The sequence below is a fragment of the Sphaerodactylus townsendi genome, linkage group LG01, assembly GCF_021028975.2.
Source record: "Sphaerodactylus townsendi isolate TG3544 linkage group LG01, MPM_Stown_v2.3, whole genome shotgun sequence".
Lineage (NCBI taxonomy): Eukaryota > Metazoa > Chordata > Lepidosauria > Squamata > Sphaerodactylidae > Sphaerodactylus > Sphaerodactylus townsendi.
In genome coordinates, this window is record NC_059425.1 from 180,933,464 (window position 1) to 180,945,645 (window position 12,182).

At 44.4% G+C, this 12,182-nt stretch overlaps 1 long non-coding RNA gene across 1 annotated transcript; it reads left to right on the top strand.

The window, feature by feature from the left end:
- The first annotated feature begins 259 nt into the window (after nucleotides 1-259).
- LOC125440938 lies at nucleotides 260-3,006 on the top strand. Its single transcript, XR_007245768.1, has 4 exons — nucleotides 260-762; nucleotides 1,061-1,146; nucleotides 2,349-2,515; nucleotides 2,987-3,006. It is a non-coding gene; the product is annotated as an uncharacterized LOC125440938 (long non-coding RNA).
- Nucleotides 3,007-12,182: the final 9,176 nt, after the last annotated feature.

The window sequence follows — 12,182 nt, forward strand, 5'->3', positions numbered from 1 at the left end:
TGGCAGAAGTCTCAGATATGGAGTCTAAAGTAGAGGAGACTGTGGCTGGACCACAGAGATCAGAGATCCAGACAACTTAGGCAGACTTAGAGCCTGAGCCTTCAGTAGTGAGCGCAGGATCAGGGCCAGGGGCTCAGGCAACACCTGAGGAAGCAGCCCCTGGGATGGAAACTGCCACCCCAAAGCTATTGCCAGATCCTAGTTCTGTCCTTCCCCAGTACCCAGTTGTTCAGCCAGGAGACAGCCCATCAACTCCTGTACCCCCAGGGTCATCTGAACCCCAGAGTAGAATGATGAGAGGGGAGAAATAGTTTCCTCTTTTTCAAATTAAGGAAGCATCACACCTTCCCTTTCATATAGTTTGGGAAAGCTTTCAAGTCTACCTCATTTCAAAGTTTTGCCAACAAAGAAAAGAATGAATTTGGAGACAATTCCTTGAAAGAACCTGAGGAGCAAAAGAACAAACATTAAACATAGCAGCTGGAAATAGGAAAAACGGTGCTGGATACATTTAAAAAAAGGTCCAGTTATTAGAGGCACAACCATCGGCCAAGGACTTTTGACACGAGAAGCAAAATATGTTTGAGTATGCAAACAAGTCGGAAAAGAGGTTCATGAAGTTGTGACAAGAAAAGCCAGTGGGTCCTGAAGAACGGGCTGACCAACAACTCAGATCTGTGAAACAAGCCACAGAATTCTACCATCAAAACAAGAAGTTTTTGGAAGAGAAAGGCAAAGAGACCCACATTTCTGAGTGGCACAGTAAGTGTACTTTTCTGTCTATTTGTGCTAATTCTTTAAAAATAACAATGGGCTTCAGGATTTCCTCCTGGAATGTGAATGATCTTAACATTCAACAAAAAAAGGAGGAAAATATGTTATCTTCCTTCAAAAGAAGAAAATTTGATATTGCGGCACTACAAGAAACATAAGAAAAAAGATGAGAAATTCTTAACAAATCCAATTTTAGATAAATAATTTCACTCTTCATATATTAAAAAGGGAAATGGCAATGTCTTCGACGTTAACCCTAATCTTAATGTGACCTTAATTTTGAAAGGTGATATTGGAAGATTCTGAAGAGTAGAGATTGAACCGATTGAAAAACCTTATTTGTGGTGGGGGATGCTCCCAATGAAGACAGAAGTAAGTTTCTTTTACGTAACCAAAAAATTAACTGAAATGCACAGTGCTAGTTGGTGTGTAAAGGGAGACTTTAATGGGATTGTCTCATGTGGATGGGCTTTCACAAAACACCTGTAACCACAAAACTCCCTTCTTCCTTTGCTGAATTAATTGAGAATTTGAAACTAATAGATGCTCGGAGATTAAAAATCTCTGATTTTTTAAAAAAATTAAATTAATTAAAAAAAATAAATTTAAAAAATTTCCTGTTTCTCTGAAAGACACACATCTCTTTGAAGAATAAACATCGTTTGGATCCAACAAAATTAACAAGGGCCAAAATCGAACCCAAGATATTTCCAAATCACAATGTCATCTCTATAAAGATTAGCAGTGTCCAAGGGCTGGAGATCAAATGAGCACTGATCACATAAATAGATTTATTAGAAGAATGCAAGTTGGGAGTAAGGAATGTCCTTGATATTCTGGACATTCGCCTATAACAAGGGATTCTTTATTCAGATTAATTCCTTTAAGAGCCAGTATTTGAAACTAAAATCGTTGAACAAGCAAACAAATCAGGGAAATGGCTAGCAAATTCACTAAGACAAGTGTTGATCAATGTATAATTCAATTGAAGACAGGAGATGAAATCATTACTGACACTAAACAGATACAAAAATATTGTTCATTATTCTAAACTCAATAAAAGAAGTTTTGGTTGATAAATCCTCAATGGAAGAATTTTTGTCCAAAAATTTAAAAATGGAAATCTTGGATGAACATCAAGAAATCTAACTCCCCAGTTACTGTATCAGAGGTGTTAGAAACTTTGACAAATGTGAAGACGGGCAAAGCACTGGGACCAAACAGATTTTAAAATTTATTTTTTTAAAACTTTGTAAGAAGAACTTTCAGTTCCCTTCCAGGAATCAACCAATACTATTCTCAAAACCAAATCTCTCCCACACTCTTGCAATGAAGAGTCTATTATGTTGACTCCAAAAGGTGAAGAACAAATTAGAGATTTCATCATTATAGGCCTATATCTTTATTAAATGCAGATGACAAAATCTTTGCTGCAATTTTCGCCAAAAGACTAAAGGGGATAATGAATAAGATTATAGGAAAAGAGCAATGTCATTTCCTTCTGACACAAGAATTAAGGGACAAGTTAGAGACTATGACTGAAATTACATTACAAGGTTGCTTTTAATTTACAGATTGAAAAACAATCAGCTCTTATGTATAGATACTGAAAAGACCCTTGATAATGTTCATTGGAGCTCTATAAGAAGGATGCCGCAGAATTTAAAGACGGGCAGACATTTTTAAGCTGGAGAAAAACAATACACACAAAACAAAATGAGGAGCAAAAGAGCAAAAGCAGGTAAACGATCTGGAAATTTATTTATCGAATAAGAATTGTTCTTTATGTGATTTGAATTATCAAAAAACATCTCAAGAAATGAAAACTCTGTTGAAGAATTGGGGAAATCTTCAGCGCTCATTAAAGGGTAGATTTGCTGCTATAAAAATGGCAGTATAATGAAATCATTACTGACACTAAAAAGATACAAAAATATTGTTTATTATTCTAAACTATTCTATAAAAGAAGTTTAGTAATTTAGAGATAACTCTCTTGAATAAGCTTGAAAAACTACAAAGATTAGCAAAGAGAAACTAATTTCTATCTAGATGAAGTTTTCCAGTAAGAAGCTATACAATGGAAGATTTGTGTTAGGGGAAAAGTCAGGGAGTCTATCTTAAGTATAAATGTCAAGGAGTGTTTTATTTGTTAATATCTAAGGATGTAACCATGAATCCATGACCTTATTTTAACTTTATAATTCAATAAAGGTTTAAAAAAGAAAGAAAACACCCTCCAACGTAAAGAAAGCAGCCGTGTTGAAGGAGCTGCGTGCACAAAGGGATAGAGAAGAAAGACTTCCAAGGATTGTAAGAATCCCTGGTCCCTCCCACACCTCTACAGGAAGCCACAGCTAAGAGGAACACAAAGGGTCTCAAATCATAATGCTGGACCATCATCAGGAGTTCTTTTGGGTTTTGGGCCATACTGAGCACCAATCCTGAGAAGTGACATTTATGCTGCAACACGATGCTTAAAGAGTTAAGGAGTTGGCCTAATGTCTCCACTGCCTCCTTTAATCTACCTATTGAGATCTCTACCTGACAAGGTCTCGATGGAGTCAACCAGATAGAAGGGGCAAAAACTTAACATGGATGGGGCAATCAGGTGATCAGCCTCCAAATTTTTGGCACCTGAAGCATGATGGTGGGGATTTCCTTCAGTGTTTTGGCTCCTGGCAGCAAAGTTGGCCCTTTGTGTTGTCTCACCTCCCTCTGAATTGTCTCTTGATCTTCCTGTTTCATTGTCTTCTTTTGGGGTATAGTGGGTAGCTTTGGCATAACCTTTCCGTCCCTCTGGACTAGGCTGACCTGGTGTCCAACAATTTCCAAATGTTCTGCCTGTCCCAGGGGTGTGCCCGGTGTGTAGGCAGTCCTCCTCAATCTAGCCCGAGGTATGGGCCCAGCCAAGGTATTAAGTCTACGGACATCTAGAAATAAAAAAACAACCTCCTAAAGACCATAACTAGCAGTCAGTCCGTAGATTAAGTTGCCTGAATGTATTTCTCTTGCTTTAATTCAGTACTATGATGATTATTATAAACATGTATTTCTCTTGGTTTAATTCAGTAGTATGATAATTATTATAAATATGTATTTCTCCTTGCTTTAATTCAGCGCTATGATATTTATTATAAACATGTATTTCTAGTTGGTTTGATGTATGGATTTTGTTGCAGGAAGTTGGTTATAACGTTTTCAAATAAACATGATTTTAGCATGATTTTAAAACAGTTTATTTATTTATTTGTTTATTTATTTATGATTGAACTTATAGACCGCCCTCCCTCGGAGGGCTCAGGGCAGTTTACAACAACAACAAATAATAATAACAAGTGAGACGGCGGCACAATAAGTACCGGTACATATTAAAACATAGCATTTAAATCATGACAGTTGACAGTTGACTATTCTCCACCCCCACTGGTCTTTCCACTGCAAGCAACCTTCAGCCCCTTGGCTCTGCCCCCTTCCCCACCCACTGTTCTGAATGAAGTCCTTGCCTTTTTCTGAGCATCCTGTTGAGGCTGGACTTCCTTCTCAAGGTGTCCTCTGTTCTCGCAGTTCAATGAAGGAGAGTTCAAGGGCACTTTCCTGCCAAGGGATCACTGCCTGTGACTCTCAGCGCTCCCCTTTTCTTCCCTCTCAAACAGAGGTCCCCTTCATCTGCTCCCCCTCGCTAGAAGACATTCTGCCAGGGTGGCTCCAGTGGAAGCAGCAACAGAACAATCATGAAGTGCCTCCCATGATAAGACCACAGTGCTCCTGCCCTGTTTGCCCCAAGGTCTACCACGTGGGCCCCTTCCTCTGTCCATCCCACATAGTGGCTGGCTGCTGCCTCAAAGGCCACAACAGCCAGGCACTCCTTCCTTCCTCATGCTCCATGCCCCTCAACCTTTAGGACAAGCCTGATTGCAGTCAGACATTCATCAGGGAAAGCTTCCACTGCCACGGAGGACAGCGATGGGGCAAAATATCTCCCGCTAACTTTTTCATTTTTCATCAGGAGCAGCAGTGGCGTAGTGGTTAAGAGAAGGTGCACTCTAATCTGGAGGAACCGGGTTTGATTCCCCCACTCTGCCACTTGAGCTGTGGAGGCTTATCTGTGGAACTAGATTAGCCTATGCACTCCCACACACGCCAACTGGGTGACCTTGGGCTAGTCACAGGTCTTCTGAGCTCTCTCAGCCCCACCCACCTCACAGGGTGTTTGTTGTGCGGGGGGTGGGGGGGGGAAGGAGATTGTAAGCCCCTTTGAGTCACCTTGCAGGAGAGAAAGGGGGGATATAAGTCTAAACTCTTCTTCTCCTTCATTTCAGTCTGTTCCTAAAGGGACAGGGGACAGACAGCACAAATCAGGCACTCTGCTTGCCACTGAGGGAGCAGAGAGAACCGTCTCCCAAGTTGCCTCTGCTGTGGCCAGCTGCTGATTCTCAGTCAATTGAAGGGATTCAGGGCAGAGACAAAGACCCTCACCAAAGCCAATGGCTCCCACCTAGATCTGCAAGGGGTCTTCATGAATCCTTCTTAGGAGGCGAGTTGGATAGCCACTGAAGAAGAATCTCTACATTACAAGGTGGACTATTCTTGATTCATGATTGGAATCCAGTTATGGTGGCCAATGGGGACTCCCAGATGTGTCCTGACTTTGTCCTGGAGGGTTTCTCAGGGCCCTGGTGTGGTTCACTGGGGAGGGGAAATGGCCCCATCTACTGCAGAGCCATGCTGGGGTGCCGCTTCATGCTGGAGTGCCACCTTCTTCTCTGAACGACCTGGAAGCTGCTGCAGAACCCCCAGAGGGGTCTTCCTTTGGTGGAAAGCTCAGATCTACTGTCGAAACCTGCTGCAAAGGGCGACTCAGCATCACAGGCAGAACAGCAGGTACATGGTAGGTTGGGTTTGAAAAGTAAAGGTCATCTCCTGAATACTCAAACGATATACAAGTTAAGTCGAAGAAGAGGGATTTGAGAAGACTGTACCACACAGCCACAATTCTCTCTTTCCTTCGGCTCTGTAGGAAACAACAGCTCACCATTCAGCTGTTAGCAGCAGTGGCGTAGGAGGTTAAGAGCTCATGTATCTAATCTGGAGGAACCGGGTTTGATTCCCAGCTCTGCCGCCTGAGCTGTGGAGGCTTACCTGGGGAATTCAGATTAGCCTGTACACTCCCACACATGCCAGCTGGGTGACCTTGGGCTAGTCACAGCTTCTCAGAGCTTTCTCAGCCCCACCTACCTCACAGGGTGCTTGTTGTGAGGGGGGAAGGGCAAGGAGATTGTAAGCTCCCTTTGAGTTCTCCCCTGCAGGAGAGAAAGGCGGGATCTAAATCCAAACTCTTCCCTCCTCCTCCTCCTCCTCCTCCTCCTCCTCCTCCTCCTCCTCCTCCTCCCTCCCTCCTCTTCTTCTTCTTCTTCTTCTTCTTCTTCTTCTTCTTCTTCTTCTTCTTTCTTCTTCTTCTTCTTCTTCTTCTTCTTCTTTCTTCTTCTTTCCTCTTTCTTTTCTCTCCTTCCTCCTTCCTCCCCTCCTCCTCCCTCCCTCAGGAATAGCCCATGGAATTGGAACTGGGGGCGGGACTCCAAGGCATAACAAGATGGGTTTCCACTCAGATACAAAACCCCTGGGCATTTGTGAAAATCTGATTCTCGGGATCTCTGGCAGATTCCCCTGCTTAAATCAAGGGGATGTACGGATGCATATAGGTGGTCTATGCAGGTGAGCTCCCTGGGACTTCCAGCTGCAGATTGGGAAATTCCATGCCGATTTGGGGGCTATATCCTGGCAGGTGAGTTTGGGGAAGGGGTTCTCAGTGGGATAGGATCTGATAGAGCAGGTATCCCCAATGGATGCCACGGCACCTGCTGACACCTTTCCAGGCACCTGCCAAGTGGTTTTTGGACGGGGGTGGGGCCAGGAAGGGTTTCCCCCCAGCAAGTTTTCTGATTGACTAATGGACATTTGATTGGCTGTGCAGGTTTTTCAAGATGATGCTTTGATGGCAGATTCTGCCACAAGACATGGATCTGCATGCTGTGCTACTGATGCGAAACTGTGGCTATCCTTTCGTGGCTGGCTTCACCACCAGCCATTTGGGTGCTGCACCCACCCGTGGCATCTCAGAATTCCAAATGTGCCCACCGGCTCAAAAAGGTTGGGGACTCCTGGGCTAAACTGTTGGAGAAAATAACCTTGCAATTGCTGCCGGCTAGCAATTTCTCTAGCAGCCCTCAGCAATGCGGGATGGGCTTGTTGATGGACTTAGGGGCACACCTTTTGGGGATCAATAACTTGGCCCCCCCTGAACCAAACTTCACCAAACTTGAGTTTCCACACAGCAAGACTTTATTGTTTGGCTGCTTGAGGAATAAGTTCATAGCTTTATTACTTAGAAAAAAAACGTCTATGCATGTAAAGGGCTATGAAGTTGCAGTTGACTCACAATAACCTGGTAGGTTTTTCAAGGCAAGCGACAAACAGAGTGGTGGTTTGCCACTGCCTTCCTTGAGTTCCTTGGCGGTCTCCCATCCAAGGACTAACCAGGGCTGACCCTTCTTAGCTTCTGAAATCAGACAAGAGTAGCCCAGCCTGGGCCACTGGTTCTTTATTGGAAGAGAACTCCAAACTGGGTGGGAAAGGCAGAACAAAGGCATCTAGATGTATAACTAGGATGGAAAGAGATTGTAGAATACATGGCCAGATTTCAAGGTGGAAAGAAGGAGAGAGAGAAGGACCAGAAATTAAAAGGTCAACAATTGGATAGAGAGTTCTCTACCCTAATCACTGTAGCCAAGAAAACTTGCTCCCCCCTGTATTTTTCCATCCCTTTTGAACAGGGCCACTTGGCACACTACTGTAGTGCTTAATAAACCCTGCTCAAAGGAGAGCCAGAATGCTCGCCAGGTTTAATGTTATGCCTTCCGCCTTGTTACATGGCAGATTTAATAAGCAAGAAAAGGCTAAAAGGTTGTGCCCATGTAATGATGGATAAGTTGAATCTCTGGCCCACCAATTATTACACTGTTTCAGATTTAAGGAAATCAGATCCAAGTATGTGAATCTTACTCCTTTACACTTACCCGATCTCCCCAATTTATTTAGATTACACTACTTGCTGGACAATCCTGATCCTTCTCTCTGTATGATAGTGGTCGACTTTCTCCCGGAAATTACTAAATGCCAGTAGATTTCCTATCACTTAACATGTATTTCCTGTATTGTATATCTATGTCTTTTACATCAGTTTTTATTATTGTTGTACCATTGTCTTTGCCAATAAAGTCTTGCTGCTGAATGGCCAGAAAGTAGGAATCCCTAAGTGTAGCATTTCGGAAAGGTCTACCCCAAAACTTAATTTCTACTGCCCTCTCCTATAGTTTTAAAGCCTGTGCTAGTATTCAGCAACTGTGCACAGACGGTTCCTTCCATCAGCTTTTATGACCGTTATCACAATGAATCCTTCAGAACTGTTCTGAGGTTAGCAATAATTGCACCTGTCTTTTATTTTGTCCAGTTTTGGCTTTTCCTGTTCTGTGGGAAGGCGAGATAGAAACCTTTCAAAAGAAGGAATCATATTAGCCCACTTCACAGGGGTATTGTGTTGATTTGAAAAAAAATACATACACAACAATATCAGGCTGAAAGCGAAAACATTTCGGAAAGCAGCCCAATTATCTGCTTATCATAAACAGTTTTGAGTGATAAAAAGGTAACATAAAACGGATTGTTGTTCTAAATTTATCTTTACAGACAGCCCAAGCCTCAGAGCTCCCATATCTGGTCACCGTAAATTACTGTAAACACAAAATAAAATCTGAAAATAGAATTTCTTTCAAGAGCAACAGTTCTAAGGATGACAGCACACACACACACACACACACACACACACACACACACACACACACACACACACACACACACACACACACACACACACACACACACACAGTTCTTTTTAAAAAAAATTCCAGCAACATAGGAGCAGCAGTGGTGTAGGAGGTTAAGAGCTTGTGTATCTAATCTGGAGGAACCGGGTTTGATTCCCAGCTCTGCCGCCTGAGCTGTGGAGGCTTATCTGGGGAATTCAGATTAGCCTGTACGCTCCCACACGCGCCAGCTGGGTGACCTTGGGCTAGTCACAGATTTTTGGAGCTCTCTCAGGACCACCCACCTCACAGGGTGTTTGTTGTGAGGGGGGAAGGGCAAGGAGATTGTCAGCCCCTTTGAGTCTCCTACAGGAGAGAAAGGGGGGATATAAATCCAAACTCTTCTCCTCCTCCTCCTCCTCCTCCTTCTCCTTCTTTTATGTTATGTTATTTATTTATTTTATTCAACTTAATATCCTGCCCTCTCTGGCCTAAGCCAGGTCCAGGGTGGCTAAAGTCGATAATAAAAATCGCAATGATTTATATAATTACAATTAAAACATTCCAGCATGAAACACTTTAGAAGGCGGTGAGTCAATCTCATACAGCCTTCTTAAAGCAAAATAGTTTCATGTTTGTGATGTATTTATGGAACGTTTGTGAGGAGAAGGGAGGGAACTAAATTGGCTGACTGTACTTTTTCCAATACAGCATAAATATTCTGTATCAAACACAGTTTTCCCTGCGGTGATTTCAACAAGGCCGAACAGATCCAGTGTATTCTTGCTGACCTGTTGTTATTGCCTGAGATGTATCCATCTGAGATGCCACTAAACATGGAAGCAGACAGCTGAAAAAGGGAATCTCAAAGATCATCTAGCCCAGGGGTAGGGAACCTGCGGCTCTCCAGATGTTCAGGAACTACAATTCCCATCAGCCCCTGCCAGCATGGCCAGTTGGCCATGCTGACAGGGGCTGATGGGAATTGTAGTTCCTGAACATCTGGAGAGCCGCAGGTTCCCTACCCCTGATCTAGCCCAACCTCCTGCATAAAACAGGAAATTTCTCAACTACCTCCCCATACCCCCAGTGATCCCTACTCTCTGCCCACAGAAAAGTGAGAAAACTCTAGGCTTCCTAGGTCAATCTGGCCAGGAGCAAAACTGCTTCCTGACACCTAAGCAGAGGTGGGATCCAGCCGGTTCTCACAGGTTCCCGAGAGTGGGTTACTAATTATTTGTGTGTGCCGAGAGGGGGTTACTAATTGGGTCCGCTCAGAGGCAGTGGCATATTTGCCTAGGGGCAAGGGCACCCTGGCGTCCCCGGCGCGATTCATTGTAGTCACGTAAGCCAAAATGTCCCCCCTACTACAGACTGATTTTGCAAGCCTCCCAGCAAGCCCGGAATTGAGGGGCCAGCTGCCGCAAGAATTAAGGAAGCCTGACATAGCCCCGCCTACTCTCTACGGTGGCCCTGAGTGCCCAGAGGGCGGGGGAGAAATACCACTGTGCTCCCAGGATGAGGACTGGGAGTCTCCGCCTCCTCCCACCTTGGTGAGTGCAGTGCTGCCCTTATTCCTCCTTTTGCTGTGCCACTGCCTTTCGTCTCAAGCCCCAGCAGACGTGGGCACCGGCCAGCACAGAGTAGTCCATAGGCTGGCTAGGAGGCACCTCTGCCCCACCTGCAAGGTGTTTGTTGTGGGAGAGGAAAGGGGCGCCAGCTTTGTTAGTCAGCTGTTTGGAGACTCCTCTTTAAAGGTAATGTGCAACCAAACTGCACTTCTGTATCCCTAAAACCTTGTTTGCAATTGTGAATGGCCTTGATGGGGACACACATGAAGCACCTGGCTTCTTCACTTTTGCTGTGGGGCTGGGCTGTAATCTGGAGAGCTGAGTTTGATTCCCCACTTTCTCCTCTGGCCCCCCACCCCTGCTGCCCCTACAAGGTGTTTGTTGTGAGAGGGAAAGGGCGCTTGTTAGCTGCTCTGGAGACTCCTTAGTTGTAATGTGCAAATCCAAACTGCACTTCTATCCCTAAAACCTTGTTTGCAATTGTGAATGGCCTTGATGGGGAGAACTGACTCATCCCTTCTTGGCCTCCCTCTCATGAGCTGCCTAAATTCACAGAACCGGCTTTATCGTCAGATGACCATCTAGCCTCTGCTTAAAACCTTCTGAAGAAAGACTGCCCACCATGTTTCATGGAAGCGTGTTTTCAGGAAGTTCAATATGGGAATCCCGTTTACCAATCACCTCTCGTCTTCACCCAGTGTTAAACTCGGTTAAGAGCAGGGGTACTCTAATCTGGAGGAACTGGCTTGATTCCCTGCTCTGCCGCTTGAGCTGTGGAGGCTTATCTGGGGAATTCAGATTAGCCTGTGCACTCCAGCACATGCCAGCTGGGTGACCTTGGGCTAGTCATAGCTTTTTGGAGCTCTCTCAGTCTCACCCCACTTACAGGGTGTCTGTTGTGAGAGGAAGGGAAGAGTTTGTAAGCCCCTTTGAGTCTCCTTACAGGAGAGATAGGGGAGATATACATCCAACTCTTTTTCTTCTTCTTTCTACCTCAGCTAAAGGTTACTGAAGGGTGAGAGGAAGCCAAGAGTCATCTACACTATAACTAAGAATCTTCATATCATCTCTAAGCACCCATTGGTCATTTTTGTATCTCTGGAGACTCCATCTTGTCCTTCAGAAAGCATAGACCTTGATCTGAAATCTTCTTCCTAATCTAGTAACTCTCTGACCTAGATTGCCCAGGCTAGCCTGAACCTGTCAGAACGTGGAGGCTAAGCAAAGTCTTTCCTGATTAGTAATTGGGTAGGAGACCACGAAGAAGTCCAAGGGTACTTTCCGCACAAACAAGATAAAATGTTTTGAGGCAGGAAATGAAACGTTTCCTCCGAGGTTTTCCACCATGCTTTTGGCCCAAAACGTTGTTATTTCCAGCCTGAAAATCTTTTAAATGCATCCTGATTTTAGCGATTTTTTTCCCTGAAAGTGTTTCTAATTTTGCTGTACATTTCTAAGATAAGTCATACACCTCTTCTGTCCCTGGACTTCCTCCCCAACACCATTTTCTGAGCTCGCTGCCTCATCTTGCCTGTTTATTTTTGTCAGGTGTTTTTTTATTCCGGGATGGTGATGTCTTTGGTGTTTTTCCCGCGGCCAACATATCCTGGGATAAGGAAGTGAACCATCCCGGGTCAGTCATAATTTCCGCATAGCTTCCGGGACTTGGCCCCACTCCGTGAGATTTCCCTTATCCTTCTTCAAAAAACGTATAAAATTAGCGTCTTTTTTTTAAAACTATGCCGCCCCGGCCCCCCATGCAAACACTGCAGGAGATGGGCCAGTTTATTTTTCCCGGCCGGGCCGCAAGCCAATCAGAATGCATGGAAAAACGGGACAGCTCTATGCATGCGCCGCATCGTAAGTAGAAAATGAAAGTAAAACCGGGGCCAGTGTAATCACCTGGAGGTTTTCCTCTCAGCCTGAACGCGCTGATGGGCTGCCATATGGAGGGAGGAACCGAGATGGTATGTATGA